This window comes from Rattus norvegicus, chromosome 18 (genome assembly GCF_036323735.1).
Source record: "Rattus norvegicus strain BN/NHsdMcwi chromosome 18, GRCr8, whole genome shotgun sequence".
In the NCBI taxonomy this organism is placed as follows: Eukaryota; Metazoa; Chordata; class Mammalia; order Rodentia; family Muridae; genus Rattus; species Rattus norvegicus.
The window spans coordinates 54,484,288-54,490,140 of record NC_086036.1 but is presented as its reverse complement, the minus strand read 5'-3'; the positions used below and the strand labels follow the sequence as shown (position 1 = coordinate 54,490,140).

General features: G+C 43.2%; 1 pseudogene; it reads left to right on the top strand.

Moving 5' to 3' along the window:
* Nucleotides 1–2,477: 2,477 nt before the first annotated feature.
* On the top strand, nucleotides 2,478–2,610 carry LOC120098373 (small nucleolar RNA SNORA48; annotated as a pseudogene).
* Nucleotides 2,611–5,853: the final 3,243 nt, after the last annotated feature.

Sequence of the window (5,853 nt, the reverse complement as noted above, 5' to 3'; positions counted from 1 at the left end):
CATGGGTTATATAAGCCACGGTGCTTCGGAAAAACTAAAACTTTCTCCCTCCATTTACTGCCTTCTTTGCACGAGAACGAGCGCGCGCACACACACACACACACACACACACACACACACACACGAGTGTGCTCATCCATTTCCTCTTTTATCTTCAATTCTCTTCTAAATAAGCAGAAGCCTTCCCAGGCTTAGCCTTAGTGCCAGAAGGAACCTCTTTCATTTACTGATTGAGATCTGGCTCAATAGCTGATGTTTCCTGCTGAGTCCTTACAGAGGGCGCATTCATATTTTATTCTAATTCATTCATTATCAAACATCAAACCTTTAGAAGATAAACCAAAGCGCTGGCGCACACCACCGGGAGAGTGGCCGGTCGGTCATTTTTCATCTTCCCTCTCAGATGAAAGAAATGTTTGGGAGTGCTGTGACCTCTGCTCAGACTGCATCCAGGTAATTGGGTGCAGGTTGGGGGTGGAGGGACAAACTAAGCCAAATGGACCCTCTGCACCCACAGATGCACACAATATGCCCAACATCAAAAGTATCTAATGAGAATTTGAAAACCCACGGTATTAGAGTAGTTAACCTAATCTTGTAATTAAGTATCAAAACTTCCCAAGCTTTTTTTTTTCCTGAATATTTGCAAGTTCTGTAGAACTGTCCATGCAAGCCAAAAGGCTTTAGTCATGCCTTCTGGAAGGAAAGCTTTAATGAAGCTCTGAAGAGGGAGCGGAATATCAACGAGCCCAGCTTCAGTGCTAACTCCATACAAACTAATAAGCCACACATTCACTTGTGAGTCGTACGATTCCTCCTTCCACGGTGCTTGGGAAAGTGAGCAAACATCGTGTGAAAAGTCGTGTCATAAAATGCTTAGTATCTGTACCAGTTGGTATACTCTTAATAAATATGAACAAAATTCATTAAGTCAGCATTAAAATAGTAACAACACCTAGATCATCCCTGAGAGTACCAGAGACTCTGGCAATTGATTACTTGGTCCTTGAAGCTGATCGATTACTTGGTCCTTGAAGCTGGCTGCTTCAAAAGTTGGGGTAGTCCCAAAATAACTGTCTCTCATTGGGAGGGGGCATGACAACTGCTAGTTACTCAGTTCCATCGGGCACCAGAGGCCCAGGAGGATCCTGGAGAACTGCTGGTCAGTAGGTTTGGAATAACAGCTGGGAAATGATGGTTCCGGTATCAGCAAAAGAATTCAGTTCACAGTAGCAGCATTAGCAGCAAGAGCAACAACAGGGTAAATCGAACCAACTAACTCAGGAAATAAGGAAGGCCAAGCAAGCAAAAGACAAGATAATCTACCACCTTCCATAGGTTCTTATCTGGGCTGCTACCAGAAGGCTCTTCCCGTAATCAGGATGGGTCTCCTTTCCTCAGTTAAGGCAAACAAGCCGCCTTCTTAGGGTAAGTTCCCTACTCAAGTGATTCCAATTGGAGGCAAAGCAACATTAACTCCAACCATGTGTTTATCATGCTATTATTACTTGGCAAATACCAATAAACATTTGCACTCAGCAGACAGGAGACTAAATGGCAATGTCCTCCATGATGTCTGGTGTCTTGTAAACCTAGTTACAGACTAGCGATGAGGTGAGAAAAACACAGTAACTTGACTAGACAGTTTCCTCTATGATCCTTAAAATCCCAACTCTGGAAGTATATTTTGGTTTTAAACAAATTGTGGCAAAGCTATGATGATGTACGAAGAAACGATGAATAAATGAAACTCATATGCTCTTACAGTTGGCCCTGGTGGGGACTCCAAAGGTATAAGAGGTGAATAGGTGGCCCTAACATGACAATTGACCATGGTAAATGTCAGCAGGCAGCCACGACAGAGGTCCACTAGGAAGGAACGGTCAGAGCAGAGAGATCTTCAGACTCTCGCCGGATGAGTTTACCCATGATGCCTCACTACTCTTGTCACCAATGAAGATGTGGCTATTCCTAACAACCAGCCAAATTCAGACACACTGCTGAGGCCCTTTAATCTCTTCTCATGCTTGGGCTTTCTTGGCTACTCTCAATGTATAGAAATGGTGCCTATACTGGCTGGTTTTGTGTGTCAACTTGACACAAGCTGGAGTTATCACAGAAAAGGAGCCTCAGTTGTGGAAATGCCTTCATGAGACCCAGCTGTAAGGCATTTTCTCAACTAGCGGTCAAGGTGGGAGGACCCAGCCCATTGTGGGTGGTGCCATCCCTGAGCTGGTTGTCTTGGGTTCTATAAGAAAGCAAGCTGAGCAAGCCAGGGGAAGCAAGCCAGTAAGAAACATCCCTCCATGTCCTCTGCATCAGTTCCTGCTTCCTGACCTGCTTGAATTCCAGTCCTGACTTCCTTTGGTGATGAACAGCAATGTGAAAGTGTAAGCTGAGTAAACCCTTTCCTCCCCAACTTGCTTCATGGTCATGATGTTTGTGCAGGAATAGAAACCCTGACTAAGACAGTGCCCAACCCCAGGAATAGGCAAAAAGACACCTTATTGGTAGTCTTGTTCTTATATCAGTCTGGGGCAGAGCAGATGGCAGTCCTTTGTTCATCCTAGCTTGATGCCTGGATTGGTGTTTTATATCTAGGACTCATAAAAATCAAACTGAATCAAATCAAAATCAAATCAAATCTAGGCAGCACAGAAGGAGGAAGGCAGAGAGAGACCTGTGGACCACCAAGCCCCGCACAGACCTGCCCTTCAGTGGACTGTACAGGCAGACCATAGACACTTGCATGCTGACATACCGCACAGCATGGATGGAGGATGTAACCCAGGAACCTGCCAGCCACACAGCCAGCCTGCAGCTGGGGCCACCACAATGTCTGAGTATGTGGTGGTCAAATAGGACAGAAAGAGAAGTGGAACAGCTTGAGCACTTTGAAGAGAGGGAATCGGAGACTTGAGTGGAGAGAACTAACCTGTTGTGAGCAGCCAGCCCTGCCACCTGGAGCAGTGGGGAGGTCCCAGCGCAAGCTGCCATGGAAGGCCATATCTGAGTCTGGCTACTCGGTGGTAGGGGTTGGTGTTAATGTCCATGGCTCATATTACCACTAGAGAACATGGGGAGGTCCCTGGTGGTGACAGTCACCGCAGACCACTTGGATGTCCATGGGCCTCGTTGGATGTGTTCTCTGGAGAGCTGACCCAGTATCTTACCCAGGCAACACAGTAGAGCAGGCTATGATGGCAAAGGCACTGGTGAGCAGGAGAGCTGGCCCAGCCCCTCACATGCTGCAGCATTTGGGAGAGTGGGGCCAGGAGCCAGCATAGTAGAGGTGGCTCTGGAGGCATGGATGCCAGTGAGCCAGCCCTGAGGACAGGAGAGCTGACCCTGCCTCCTGACAATGGTGGCAATGGGTGGCCTAGCCAGAGCTCACCCTAGTGGGATAAGGGAGATCCTGTGGATTGACCAGCTCTGCTACCACCAAGATCCAGATACAAGGCTCTGAGATGGCCCACACCAAAATCTATATCAACTAAGAATGGTTGGGACTGTGACAGGACCAGTCCTATTGTTCCAAAGCTATAAGATCTCCATGACACAGGACAGCAGGATAACTGAGAGGAGTCGTAGTGAGGATCCAACATTGATGATGTCACGGAAGCCAGAGACCTAGAACCAGACCAACGACTCATTGCAATCAACTTTTGCAAGTGAAGATGTGTGGTCAGAGGGGTGTACTGTGGGACATACTGTGACTTGCTACAGCTTCCAGGATGAGATGGTTTCATGCTTTGTTGTTACTGTTGTTGTGTTTTATTTTGGGGGAGAGGTTGCGAGGGCAAAGGGTAGATATGAGGGGACAAGGAGATGAGCTGAACTAGGGTGCATGATGTGGAACTCACAAAGAATCAATAAAAAGCTTTAAAAAATAATAAAAGAACTGTGGATTTTTTTTTTTTGCAAAGGCAGATCAACAGTGGCTAGGCAGTCCAGTGCTGGATTGATGCTGCTTCCTCATTACCTACCAGTGTCTGACATTTGGAAGAAATAAACTCCTATCTGTTTTCACACCGTCAGAAGTAGTTTATAACTTAATGTAAGCATCCCGATAAAGGGGCCATTCCTCTGTGTCTATTCTCTTGGTAAAGAATGGAGGAAGTGAAGGATTACATTCACTTCCTTGGAAAATCCAATCCTTAGACCTGAGCATTTACAATCATGCTATTTTATTTCCTGTTATGGTGAGATGAAGCCATCTTAGTTGGTGCAGTCTCTGGATGAGAGTTCAGCCAATTATCTCCATTCGCAAATGGACTGAGAAAATAACCAGTGTTATGGATAAGAACTTGGTGAATTCTAATCCAGTGATGGTGGGTAGCTAACACCTGGAAAAGTGGAACGCTATGGTTGTCCATGTATTCTAGAAGTGCCTACCCCCTTCACTTGGCCCTTCTGGAAAAAGGTCTATGTGTTGATAAAGAGATGCAATTATAGATATTAATCTGGATACCCTTGTTTCACAAGAGCAGAAGAAAACCCATCTTAGACCCAAGGGAGAAACTACCTCTACCCCAGGCATGGCTGGACTGGAAGATTTGTTATATTATGATGCAAACGGGCTGTAGAATTACTCTAGTCAGACTATTACTAGGAAATCTTCATAAAGAACACTGTGCAATGCCTTGATTATGAAAACACGTGCAATATCCACATTAAAAATGGGGATTCCACTGATCAGGGGTCACAGCAGTCAACCAGGGTTACTACTGAGAACCACAGTGACTTATGTGGGACAAAGATACACTCTAAGTACTTTAAAAAGTCAATTCAGACATAGAAAGAAGTCTGTTTAGAGATGTTGCCTATACCACATAAAAATGCTTGTTCTTTTATTAGATTTTTCTCAGCCTTCTGGGATTCACTTATATCGAGGAAAAACCACTTTAATAGAAAATGAATTTAAGGTTTAGAAATAGATTTGCCTCGACTTTTTTTCATTCACTTTTAATGAGGACAAAGGAAAGTGATAAATGCTGGCTTTTGAAAACAGGAGTGTGTTCTTGGTAGGTGAGAAGAATTTACCAAATTAGCCACATTAAAAATTGTAAAAACCCCATCTCTTTCTTTTCATCAGTATGATTAGTAAGTTTGGAGCAGTGTAGACTCATGTCCATACACTTGTGAATTAATGGACGTTTATATATGCATACATACATATACACCCCACGTACTTTAAATCAGATGATTTAAAGACTGGTGTAAACCTAAAACATTTGAAAGAAAAATATTTCCATAACTAGAACTTCTTACATTACTCCCATATAAATAATTAATTGGGATTTAATGTCATATATTTGAAATGTTACACCAAGTACCAGGGTCAGTTATTTATTGGAAAAGATGCTTAAAACTGTGTTATAGAAAATAAGGTCAAAATTTGTTCCATGCTGAAAAGTAGTTTGAAGACAAATGTCTCAGAACAAACATAGCCTGCAGGGCGCTTTCTATCCTTTTGGTCTTTGTTTTGTTTTATCAAGAGTACAATTTCCATCTCAAAATCTCATCTAGACTTAAAATATTATGGCCATGTTCCGGTTGCCCCTTCTCCTCCCCCATCTCTTCCGGTGGTATTGGAAACATATTCTTTGAATGAAATCACATTTTTCTTTGAATAACTCCTGAATTAATGAATATCAATGCAACCACTAAAAAGGCCAGCATGCTAGATGACATTCATGTATTTGCAGAGGAAATAACTTGAGAAATATATAGGATTTTTACTTAGGATGATAGCTTGAATCTCAATGGTTACTTGTGAATTAAAATCAAATTTTAAACTGCCCATTTCATTTTAATTTGCGTAACTTTGATAATTATAAGTTGAAAGCTTGA